We start from the raw sequence: 13,550 nt of genomic DNA, 5'->3' as shown, positions 1-13,550 counted from the left end.
AAAAAAAAAAGTCTAGCTGTAAGACAGCTGGAAGAAAAGGTTTTGGCTTTCTTGTATTCCAGCTTGAAAGATTTACAGTTTAAGCACTTCAGGGAGTTTTTACATTAAGACAGTAAAAAATTTTTTTTTTCTTATGTTGTAATTTTTGTTTAGCTGATTTTGGATGGAAATTGGAATGCCCTGAATGCAAAACACCAACCAACCAAAACTCCCCAGAAGCCCACGAGCATTTCTGAATTCAAAGGAAGTATTTTACACACAGTAGATGAAAAAGAACAATATATCAAACAGACCTTTCTTCATTTAAAACAAGCATGATAAATGAAAGCAGTATTCTTTATAGTTAGTGTTGTTAAATTACCTATTTCTGATCTTCACAGCTTTGGGGTTTGTCCATCTTGGCCATTTCTGCCTCAGTTCTTATTAACAGTACAAGGAAAAATGGGTAAGAGGAACCTGCATCTACCAGGGAGTGGGTTTCTGCCATTGTTTTTCTCTAGTTTAGCTCAAAAATGAGCTCATTCCAATTGAAATTATGAAAGTAACTGTCAAAACTGCAAGGATAACAAACTGACTTATTTGACAGTTAATTCATCAATGGAAAAAACCCTCTCGGTTTAACCTTGCTTAATACAACAGAAGACACATACAGCATTTTAACATGTACTTAGAGAATGAATTAAGCACAGATGTTAAAAATCCTGTAAATACATTTAAATTATATTTTTAGGACAGGTGGAGGTTTATCTTAATCTATATGTAAGAACATCATCATCTTTATATATTCACAATACTAGGTTTTGTTGATACCCTGAATTTTTGTGCTAGAAAAAAACCCCTATGAAGCAATTAAATTGTAAGCCCACTGGTGTTTTTTATTTATCTGTCCATGTCATGTCACCCCACAACTTACCACAAAGCATTCATTCAAGACAGGGCCCAAACTACTTAATTATCTTTAGGGTCACTCTTCATGTCACTCTCAACCATATGTTTAACACATCTCAAAGTATTTTTTAGTACAGAATCGTCTTCCAGCAAGATAAAAAAGTATGACCAAATAAGACGTGATTTCTCTAAACAGTATGAAGTTTGAAACGGAAAGAGGTTTGATGCAATGTTAATGTAAGGAGTCAAGGGAAAAAGCAAATGGGGAAAAACAGAAAAACTACTGAGAATTAGAACAACAATAAAACCACGCTGAAGTCCGAGACAAAAATATAGATGGCTGAGTTGCATCAGTAGTGCCCTCCCCCCCCCAAAATAAAACCCCAACCAAACAAACCCAAAAAACCCAAACAAAAAACTTTGCAAGGGTCAAGTTCTCCATCAAGCATACATTGGAAAGGGACTGGAAATGCAGGACAGACACTACTCGTTTATATTTCATAAGCACACCTTGGAGCAGCCAGAAGGGCACCTCCAGGGAATTTTTGGCAACGTGACCATCTGGAATTTCAGAGCCAAGTGCATCTGCAAGTTCAAGAAGGCTCCTAGACTCCATTTGACATAGCTTCAATAAATATCCCTTTCTTCACTGACATAAGATAGAAACCATCAAGCCCTCGAAGCCAGGAAGAAACCCCGACATGTACCACTAAGGAACACGCGCTTCCCAGTGTAACTGTACAGTTAAAAACTGCTGTAGAGGAAAAAATCCCATGTGTGAGGGTAGGGAAAAAGACAGAGAGAATTAGAAAAAGCATTATTTACATAAAGGTCATGATAATATCAATTCTGTCTAGTTTGGTAATCTTGTTTTGAAGCCGAACCTCCACGGGGCTCAAGAGCACACAGCAATCCTTTATGGTTCACCAGCGCTCGCTACATTTATGGAGGGTGACTTGCACCCAAGAAATATTTCCGACACAGCTGCTGAAGGGAAGGTGGCCGACTGTTTTGTTACATCACTGTATCCATCCCATTTTTAACGGGACTGTATTCTGAAAACCATTCTTCCTCTATCCTCAAGAAAATTTATTCCACCAATGTTACAGAAGACAAAAGTTACTGCGCAAGACAGCAGAGAAATGAGATATAGGAATATCAATAACAAAAGAAAAAGTTGTACCATTGCAACGGCCTTTCAAAACTTGACATTTTTCCCTAAACATGGAGTACTATTAGGAAGATATAGTTTTACTATCATAAAAGGTAACGCTTTTTGCAGGTCAAACCCAGGCAAAGAGTTGTGGGTGCAGAAAGCAAGCCAAGCGTTATCATGATATTCTACTAAGTTCTCCAGGTGGAAAGAAAGATTTCTGCCATCACCACCCATGCCAACTTCTCCCAGCACAACTGACCCCTGAACCCTACCACTTATCTTTCCGCTCTTCTACAGGCGCATTTTAATTGCTTAATTATTCAAAGGGAGCATACTGCTTAAAGGGTAAAATGGAAAAATACTTCAGCAGTGGGACTAAATCACAATGCTGTGCCACTAACCTTAAAATGAATTAGCTGCGAAAGCTTTGTACGCATGCTTTCAAATGATAAAGTGAGCTTTAAAAACAAAGGCTGTAACAAGTCAGATTTTTAAACATCAAAACCAGTCCAAAGCAAGGTTTCTTATAAAGATGAGACCAAAACATCATGGAACTTTACATGATGTCATCCACCACCTGACACAGATTTTTAAAGGTTTGGGTTTTTTTTTTTCTTTTCCTAAGTACTACCTAAAATATTCTGCAGGATACAAAATTAGTTCAGTAGTTAACTGAAAATACCATGAGAAACAGAGTGATCTGATCACATTTATCTTGCCCTAAGATAAATCAACCTGATTTTGTGCTTATTATTTTTTCTTTACACCTAGAACCATCTTAAATAAGCTGTGAAATTGTTTTATATAAACCTGACATGTAGCCCTGTCTGAATCTCAGCAACACCTGCAGAATGGCTTGCTAGTAGACACAAATCCTAATTTTAAAACAGATACAGGTCCTTACCTGCCACTGCTTACAAACACACAGGCTGTATTTGATACCAACACTTTCTGCTAAGATATTCAGTTCCCATAAATCAAGTGCTCCAACTCAAAGTAGCCACAAAAAGTGAACAGAGAACCCAGTGAGTATTTCTCCATCAAGCTGAATATAAAAAGAATGAGCCGGCACTTTAAGCTCAGCTTTAAGAACCATAACGCAAGCTGAGGCCATGCACAGAATATTGAGAAGTTTGGAGCTGCAGTTGATCAGCAGTTCTGCTTCAATTTTGACAAACACACGTGTTTTTCTTTCTCAAAAAAAAAAAAAGACACAGACAAAATAAGTTCAACATAAACAGTCAGAGTTTTGCTGCAAAATCTGCTTGTAATTAAGAAGGCAAGAGTATCAGGGCAAAGGGATTAGTTATACAATTTACTAACACTCACCAAAAAAAAGCCAAAATTCAATATTGCAGATTTCACTCATTAAAAAAAAAATCTTTTAACATCCAAATGAGCATTTCCTTTCAGAAAATGAAACCATTACACATACAAGCTAATTCAGCATTAACCAAATGGTGGCAAGTGACATTTTAAAAAAAAAAAAAATCAGACCTCAGAACGCCTTGTAAAATCAAACAAACCAGTCTGGCCAGTGAGTATTTTGTTTTGCAGACATAAAATGTTCATTCTGCATATTTTGCTTTCCGAGAAGTTTTATTAGAGTACTGTAGCTGCCTCAGCATGTATGCAGTTAGAGCAATATAAACTAGAAGAGTAAACTTGTTTATTTGAAACATGGAGCATCATTCACATGATTTTTTTAATTTTTTTTTTAATATTTTCTGTATATGCAGGAGAAGACCTGAGCTGAAAAGTCACAGTAGACAAGTAAAATCCTACACGGGCTGAGACTTATTTCTTCTTCCAATGCAGAAGTGGTGAAGCAGCAATATCCGAGAAGATGACTAATCCCTGAACAAGACTTTTGGCAGCAAGAACAGAGCAATGGGTGTAGCTGCAACCAGGAGTATTATATTTTTTTTTTTTTTTTTTTTTTTTTTTTTGAGTTGTGGGGGAGGAGAAAGCACGGGAAGAACAAGGATGGGAGGGAAGAACAAGACACAAAAAGGAATTGTATGAAGTTACCCCGGAACAGACGGTGTGAATTCAGCCTCTAAACCCAGTGAGGCCAAAGTGAGCGCTTGAGATGCCAGAGCCAGAACACATCAGTGGCAGATCATCAAGGACTACTGGGTTTTGGTGAGAAAATATGGGCTGCGTAAGAAGTTAAAAAAGAGGAGATGACAAAGTTTAGCCCAAAGCTTGGTGCAAATATGCAGCTTTGTTGCAAGTCTGGCCCACATTTTGGCTATAGCAACAGATCCCCATCCCAAGATTTGTCGTGTCCCCCCCCAAACATGGGTCTATATATGAAATTCTAAACTAGAATTCACTGTTTACATCACAACTACTACTCTAAAGAGAAAGCTGTACAGTGTGCCTGACTCCGCAGCATTAATGCCACTTTTCTGGAGGCAAGGGGCTATTTCTGAGCAGGAGCAGGTGGCCCCGAGGCACCCACCCAGTCCAGACCCAAACACCAGTTAGAGTTTGCAGTTTGTGCTCCTGCATGGCAGAATAAATATCTCCTGTGCAGAATGGGGGCACAGCCAGAATTCCAACTACACAACGCAGAAAAGCCTTTAGTAAGTTTATTCTTAATTTAGATTGTCAATACTAAGAGTTTACACGTAACACAACAATGCGTAGGGAGGACAAGGATCACACCCCATCTGGGTCCATTTCTGTACAGGAAGAAGCGTTATGAAAAAAGTGTCTTCCCAAGTGCGAGGCCATGAGTGCACGTGTCTCTTGTAAGGGAGGGGTACCCGATTGTCTGGTTTTATGTAACAACTGTCAGAAACCCCAAATACATTTTTTGAAAATTATCCCTATGTGACTACTTGGTTAGTCCTTCTCCCCTAACTCCACCCGTCTCTGAAAAGGGTAATAGCTAAATTTTAGAGGCAATCATATGGAATAACCTGTATGGATAAGGTTCAATCCTGCCAGACATGAGGTTTTTTGTGCTTCCGCTGCAAGTAATTTGTTTCAATACCGCAGCGATTTGATCTTCACATGCTAATTTGTCCATCTTTGTTAAAATGATTTTGATTTTTAGTTAACTTTATTAAATGCCATAATAACTTTACGAAAAAAATTAAAAGCATTTTTGATTTCTGCCAACTAATCTAGATTTGGGTATAAAAAGGCAACAGAAGGAAGACAAACCTGTTTCCTATTCACATATTTCTACACAGCTTTATTGTCAAACTAAGTAAAATATTAACAAGCTTTCCTCCAACTCCTCATGACCAATAATTTGGTGGTCTGCATGTACCGACTTTGAGACTTCCACAAAGAAGCAAGCAGGCTGTTTGTCGTCAAGATTAAATAAATTTGCTATCTTCGCCAGCTATTGCTCATGACTTTATCAAGAATTAAGGCAAGCATGTGCAGGATGAAGAGGTACTGAAGCTAAAAGGTTAAGATTAACGTCACTGACCATGTATTCATTTTTTCCTAGTTTTGATCCATGGGTATCAGCTGATAATACTTAAAAAAAACCAAATTAACAGATTATACATAAAGGTAATAAAGCAGCAGAGTAAACATTCAAACAGCTCAAACTTTCAGGCTGCAAATAAAAGCTCTGAATCAGTAAGGAGAGGATTGGGGATGTGGATATGTCTTTGGAATTTATATTGTTTCCTTTTCCATTAAAGCATTTTTAGCTTAGGAAGGAGGAGAACACATGCGCACACACACTGCATCTTTTCTTTAACCTTCACTTCACCTGAAATAAACTGGGAAAAAACATTCTTAAACCAAGGGCCTTGTTTAAGCAGGTATTGTAGTATTGCTGCTCTGTCCAGAAACTGCAATAAGTGACCCTTCCGCAACAATAACATCTACAGAACATTGACCTGATTTACAAATACAGCAAATAAGTGAGAAGAAAACTATCAAATGCCCTCATCTATGGAGAAAGACTAAACTCCTTCCTTTACTTGACTTGAATGTTTTCTTCACCCTCCGTGGAAATATTAAGCAAAGGTCACTGGTAATATTTTATTTTAAATAAATGACTGAAAATATAGCAAAAAAAATGTAAAGGGATTATCTAAGCATGCAAAAAGATATAAATGTTTCTATGAGTATAGTGTGAATGTATTCTACACAAGTAATACAAAAAAGGGGAAATTTATCTAAGAAAAAAAAAATTACTTAACAATGAAGCCCCCACAGCACATTGTAAGAAACACCAATACGCAGCCAATCCTCCTCTTAAAGCACAAACAGCAAGTCTCCTCTCTACAAATCAGGAACTCGGTGTATATTATAAATTTGTATCATTTTCATACTGAATTTATTTCTTAATTTATTTTTCAGACGGAAGGAGTACAAGCATTTCTGAGGACCTAAATCCCTCCTCTATTTTAAGAGAGGATTTCCCTTTCAGTGCGAAAAGGATTACGCCTCTCAGTCGAGACTGTGGTAACAAATTGTTCCTCTGTTGCTTTATAATACAAGAGATCTTGCACAAAACGTTAAGTACAGCAATAAGGTGGCATAAAATGGAACTTCATCAGCAACTAAAACTCCGATTCACTTGGAACTCAGACCAAGCTCCAAGGAGTGATGTAGATAGTCATTCAGTGTAATACTACAGGATCAAAATCCCCACTGTTTCTGGCCAAGGAGATTATTTACATGCAACTTGGTCAAGACAGTTGCTGGTTTAAGACATGTAGGTGCAATGGGCACTTCAAGGATCAGGCCCATCAGAGGGCACTTTCATATTACAGGTAGACTCTCAAGATTGACCCCACTGTATCAGAAGTAACACAGAAGCAGCTAGACATGAAATAAAAAACAATAAAATAAAACCCCCAGACCCTTGTAATGACTCTATTCCCTTAACAGAATGATGTCTGTGCTAGAGACATGACAGATGCAGTTTTCCACCAGAATGAAGCCTTCCCACCACTGAGCTCTGTCTGAACTAAGCAAAAAGTTAAGTAAGCATTCTTGATTTACCTTATTAGAGAAACCGATCCAACCTAAACAGTCTCCTTCTTTCTACGGGGTGTGGTTTTGCCAAAAGGGAGACAATCCTCTCCATCTCAAGATTTCCTGACAGGGTTGACTGCCACTGACATTCTTTCAACTCTCTAATCCGTACCACGCTCTCCGAGCAGTTGCTTCCTCTTCCCAGGAAGCTCAATGAGAGGAAGTTCAATGTGAGTTAGAAGTGCATGCCAGGGCTCCATCGCAGCCTAGCACAGCCGGGCGTATCAAGCAAATTCTGAAAACATATGGCCTTAATATATCCTTGTCACATGCTAGGAGCCAAACTCTACATCAAGAGGTTATTTTAATGCTAACGCAGACCCTGACTTCTACCCAGAAAAAAAGTGGAAGGTGTGGAACCAGCTTCTACAGTTCAAAAGTGCTCCGGTGGTTAAAATAGACAAAACCCATGAAAATATATAACCACCATGAACTTACGGTATCTCACTGTCAAGATAAATAGCACTGGAAGAAAACAACAGCTGAGCGGTTGCCATCAGAAATAGGAATATTGCCTTGGGGAACTATTAAACGGGCAGTTCAGGAGAGTCATGGATGAAGACACATGGACGGCCCTTCAGAAGTTACTGCTGAACATGGGTAATAGTCACCCCGAGACATCTTATTCTCAGGTCAATTATTAATATTTTTTAATGCCTGAAAATGCCTTAAGCCATTTACATTTGAAGCTCTACCTACATATTTCATGTTCAGAGATTAAAAAGGAAGACCAACCAAGCTGCAGTCTGACAGAAGAAAATGTAACTTTTAGTTAAATTCGTATCAGCGTATCCTAGCTATACTTACAAAAGCATTTATGTGTACAGAAGCGTTGTATCAATATATTCACACATAGGAATTTTGCAGAAATTACAAGGTTTGCCCCAGATTAACCTAACAAGCATTTTTCAAAGCTACGGTGAAAACACAGGATGTTGCAAAACAAGGTCTTTTACCATTTTAGATAAACAAAGAGAGCTTGAGGCAGCTTCCTTACAGCCTTTGCTGCCAAAGCCTAAACTAAAAGTAATGTATATTCATTAATAACGACTGCATATAGAAGAGAAATTTAAAAGAAGGGTGATTAGAGATGCAGTTAGATACATCTATTTTTCACATCTTCAAATAATTGTGGGGTTTTTCGGTTTGCTTGGATGGTGGGTTTTGGGTTTGGTTTTGTTTTTTTGTGGTGGTTTTGCGGTTTTTTGTTTGGTGTTTTTTTTGTTGTCGTTTTTTGTTGGCTTTTTTTTTTTTTTTGGTATTTTGCTTCTTCTGTTTCCGATATCTATACTGGAAGAACAACTCATTTTAAAGAATGGTTTCACCAAATATGGCTTTCTAAAATGGCCTCAGTAACTTTTCAGGTGCTACTCATTTAATACAATAAGAACTTACAGATGAAACATGCTGCCTGCATGTCAGGACAGGAAGGAAGATTAAAAAAAAAAAAAAAACACGAAAAAAACCAAAAACTGTAGTCTTCCTTTACACTCCTAAACTCTTAATAATTAACAGAAGAGATTTTGGTACACACATGCAACGCTTGCCCCTTTTCACCTTCAAACTTCCAAGCATGATTACATCTGCATCGACGAATAACAGTCTGCAGTCAAGAGAAGCACAAACGTTTAAATACACGTTTTACCTGATTCCAGCGAAATCCTAGAAAACCCTAAATATCTGCAACTGCGCAAATGAATATATTCCTACAAACACCATTTCTCTTTGATTAAAAAAAGACCCCAAACAAACAAAAAAAACCACCACAAAACCTAAATAAGCTCAACATTCAGAAACAATAAAACCCACAAGTTACAGCTGGCTGGTAGTATATCGTGCTGTCCATAAAACCAAATTGTGCAAACCAGCTCTTGAAAGGAAGAGCAGAGAAGCCCCTTCAGAAATACTCCCAAAGCCCATGACTAGCACATACACGCTGAATTATGCCGAAACGAGCAGCTTCCATCTGACCTCGAGTCAAGCACTTGGGCAGAGCCCCACATGTGCATCATTTCCAGTCACTACCTTGTGCATGTGCAGTCCCACATTACGCTGACCACTCCACCCAACTCGTACTAAACCCACAACCTTCACCCATCACCCACTGCACTGCTGACAGCCCCACGATAAGGCTACATGTACACTCTTGCCCTGAGAAATTTCAGAACGAGAGGTTATCATCAGCACTAAGACTTCCAAGTGTTTAAGGAAAAGACTTGATGACACAAGAATTAAAAGCAAACAGAAATTATGCATTAAATTCCCCCCTGTTCACGTGGCCAACCCTCATCTGGTTTGGATTATAAACTCTTCAGGGCAGAGACCCACCACCTTCTTACATTTTATAGAAGAGTGCCATGCATATCTAGAGTGCTACATAAATTATACATTCCCTGGAACAACGTCCTGGCTTTGTCTGGGAAGGGCCTTGCTTGCCTACGAGGCGCGAACCAGATGTTATAGATCTCAATGGAAAAATTCCATCATCAACTGAAAATAGGCTTTGGACCAAGAACAAGTAATAACTTCATGTTATGTGTTACTCTCACAGAATAGATGGGGACAATAACATATAAAGCAAGGTCCACAAAGATCTTGTACATAAATAGTATATAACATCACAGAAAACCAAGCCCTGTTTATTGAAGATTGCCTGTCACTGAACTGCATATCAGAGGACTCTAGGAAGAAAAACTATCGCATTATTTATTTATTGTTAAATTATTAGCAGCTCCCAGTGGTTTTGAAAAAATCCACATTAGACTAGGTTAGGTTTTCCCCCTTTGAAGCAGCACTAAAACTTAGAAATATCAGAAGAAAGTATGTTAAAATCTTCAGAATTTTTGAAGTGACACTACCAAAAAACACATTTATCTACTTTTCACTTTAATTCAGGAGCAGAGGAAGGGGGACTTGATCTTCCCCACCGTGACAGGGCAGAAGTATTAGCTTCATTTGCCCCTTGCAGTCAAGAACTGGGGTTTATTCTGTAAATCCAGCATCAACTGCAGAACATGTGCTTGTTTCTCCTAAACTGCTCAGTGAAATAATACCTTCTGACATATAAATTGTTATTATTAAACTCAAAGTTAAAAGTTGATAGGAGCAGTTCACATCCACTGAGAGTCTGCTTAGTTATGAAAATCCAAGTAATACCACTTGCTCACATGTTCGAAGACCAGTAAAAGACTGCTTAGCACCAAAAACCTGGATTAACTTTCTTTAGAGGCATGACAGATTCATTACAGCATCCACGTGTAGCTTCACAATCCAGGCTGAGTCCCTGACTTCGAGCTCAGCTCCGAGAGCACAGGCAGCTTCTGTTTCTCCTGAGAGCAAGCTAATAAAGAACTGTTCCCCGTGGATTAGCCACCAAGCAAGACCCAGTAGCCACTCAGAGGGCCAGCTGCAAGTAGTCAGCACTGTCTCACTCCCTCTACTACCAGCCTCCCTTCTCCTCCCCTTTAGTCTGCAGGTTTTAACATACAGAATCACCTTCCTTAATCCTTCCCTTATTACTTCTGTCCTTTCAGCGTTCATCTGAAAACTTCTTCCACCTCACACAACCCTTCCACCCAACAATAATTTCAGCACAGCGAGGGTAGATTTTGTCAGAAAATACTATACATGGCATTATTTAGGCAAACTGCACCCTCCATTCTTGATGTGTCTCTTAAACAATGCACTTTCGCTCCTCGTTCCACTCAAAAGCTTGCCAATAACTCCCTGAAGTCTCATTGTCAACACGATTTTAAAAAACGCATTTACTATAGCTTCAATTTCATATTAAGTTTCTGAAAGTATCTTGCCACCTTAGTTTGCCATGTGTTTCTAATGCTACAGATCACTTTCTTCCTCACTACACAACGTGGAAACACATGAAAAAAAATCTTCGTTTTACCTCCAGAAACTGTCCTATTCATTTCACATGAGAAAGGAAAAAGCTTAACCCTGATTAAAGGAAATTGCACAGACAGAGACGGTGAGTAAGCTATGAGCAACTGTCCAAAGATTTTTTTGAACAAAGGAAAACTCAAAGATAGTTTCCATCTGTTTTTATTAGCTGTAGTATTGTATATGTACTTAGAAACTTCAGTAATCTGAACTATAGAGTTGATGAGACTGCAAGAATGCCAGTCAGAACGAAGCAGCTTTAACCTTTTGCAGCATCCACCCTGTGCCTATATAATAATTAAGCACATATGACAACATATTAATGCCAAAAGAGTCTCGACATCTATCATCAATATGGATGAGCACTCTTATTCACATCCAGCACATTTCTCTTTCCTATTAAACGGTATTTTTTGCTGTTACACTAACAACTACATAATTCTAAGGGCCATTGTATCTACAGTAAATAATCAAGTATCCAAATACATATCAAATATATAAGCCACTCAGTCCCACACAGAGGAAATATTTTGTCCTCAATTTCAAGAATTATCAGCAGATTTGTAGAAGTGTGAAAACCAGTTGTAAAATGGATGATGCCTAGAATGAAGCATATGCTGCTATGGCTTAGCTTTTATTCCAGAAAGTACAAAACCCCCCAGGCATTTTGGTAAAATCTTAAAAAAGAATTATTGACACATTCTCCTCTGAGCACACAAATATTGACAGTTAAGCACAATCACTACGGTCAGAAAAGGAACTCTCATTATCAGTCAAGAGCAACATAATCTGAAGACACCTATAAAATACTTTCCAAAACAAACATTTAGGCAGCATACATACTCCTCCCGACCAGCCTTCATCAACGCATCTGACAACCTCATGGAGGATCAAGTATTCTTTCACATCTAAAAGAGACTTTTTGATGTTACACTTATAAATATGAAGAAAACATGAGTATTACAGCAAACTGCTTGACCACCAGTCAATAAGGAGTTTCAAGACATTTCAGCGTGCAGCATGAAATAATAGAAAAGACAAAACAGCTCATCGTTTTTATTAGCATACTGTGTGCAGATCTTCATTAACATAACTCGTAAATAATATTTTACACACTTTTCTTGAAAAAAAAAAAAATTGTTGCTTTGCAAAAGTAATTTCAAAGTCATTACTCTTGACCATGTTTCTCTTTGTAGTTTAGTTGCTGCAGGACTATTTTTTTCCAGTCCTTCCGTGCCTCTGTCTAACCACAAACTTTATTGAATCATTCTGTGGATTGAGCATTTCTTTCTTAAAAGGCCTTTGCATTTCTCAACCAAATATTTAGGCTTTCAGGGATATCACAATAAGTTTCATGCCAGTTTTTCAAAAACAGGATGCAGCATTTATCCACAGACGTAAAAACCTTAAGACCACCTCACAACATCATCTAGATAAACCCCCTGCTATTAAGCAAAATAAGCTTTCACAATGCATATTTTGTTGTTTTAAGTTAAATAATAATCAATTTGTGCATGAATGATAGTAGCATACACCAAAAAAAACCCATTCCTCGCACAGCTGATAGTAGACACATTATGTGACAAGATATTTTTACAAGTTTGATCAATACAGTGGAAACTACTCATTAAGTTCAATTAGTCGATCTCATGAGCAAGCAATGGGCATTATTTTTGATGCCCATTAATAACGGGCAAAAATAATTAATGAAAACTATTTTTCCTCTAGTCAACTGATGTTATAGAATTAAAGTATCTTTCTTACCTTCTGAAAAAAGTCTTCCCCACTTTTCCCTTTGCCCTCTGCAGCAGCTGTAAGACAAAAGCCGGATCTGGTTACCAAATACATAGAAAATTTACAGGCTTACATATATAGATTATCAATGAGCACATGCTACTGTGAAGTTATAACTCTGGGTAGTTTTTTTCTTGAGCAATAATTATTTGTCAACAGCTGACTAATATCTGGAACAACCTTTTGCAAGTCACTTGATGAGGATGGAGTCCAAGCAGACGTCTGTATTTGCATACTAGAGCTATAATATACTGATACACATTCTAGTTACAAAGCAACTATGGTTGTGCAAGTCTAGTGATTTAGTCACACTGCATACTCTGCCGTGTAATTTTACCAATAGGAGGATCAAAAGAAAGCTAGGAGGGCACATGATTTTCTGTATCAGATTAAAAATAAGAACCAAAACAATCAGCATTACAGTAAACTAAAATCACGTTTAAAATATTTTTCCTCTATTCTGCTATTGTTATAGTGAAGTGAAATATAGAGCTACTGTTATTTGGTGGATCAAAACTGAAAGCACCACAAGAATTAAAATACTTATTAGTGCTCCTGAATATTCCTTTCTTTCTCAACAGCTTGTTATCCCAGGAAATTTTGCAACATGTACTTTCCACCAGCCTATGTTTATGAGCTACTACATTTATTTACAGCTGAAAAAAAGGGAAGTCCAGATACTTCCACTAGAAATAGTGCCGTTGTACAAACCAAAAGCATTTGAAGAAACATCTGAACACTTGAGAATGACATTCAAAACAGTTGACTCGAAGCTAAGAGTGGTACTGAATGTGGCTAC

General features: G+C 37.9%; 1 protein-coding gene across 2 annotated transcripts in view; it reads right to left on the bottom strand.

Moving 5' to 3' along the window:
* Positions 1-12,764, bottom strand: part of BICC1 (BicC family RNA binding protein 1) — a 71,541-nt gene extending 58,777 nt beyond the window's left edge. Inside the window, exon 1 of one of the 2 annotated variants that reach the window (XM_026851985.1) lies at positions 12,722-12,764. The gene's annotated coding sequence lies outside the window, so the exon portion shown is untranslated. The remainder of the gene's footprint in view (positions 1-12,721) is intronic. The other variant, XM_026851987.1, reaches the window with a different exon arrangement.
* Positions 12,765-13,550: the final 786 nt, after the last annotated feature.

Source organism: Athene cunicularia (assembly GCF_003259725.1).
Source record: "Athene cunicularia isolate RWA chromosome 6 unlocalized genomic scaffold, athCun1 chr6_part2, whole genome shotgun sequence".
Lineage (NCBI taxonomy): Eukaryota > Metazoa > Chordata > Aves > Strigiformes > Strigidae > Athene > Athene cunicularia.
This window is presented reverse-complemented; position numbering and strand designations above follow the sequence as displayed.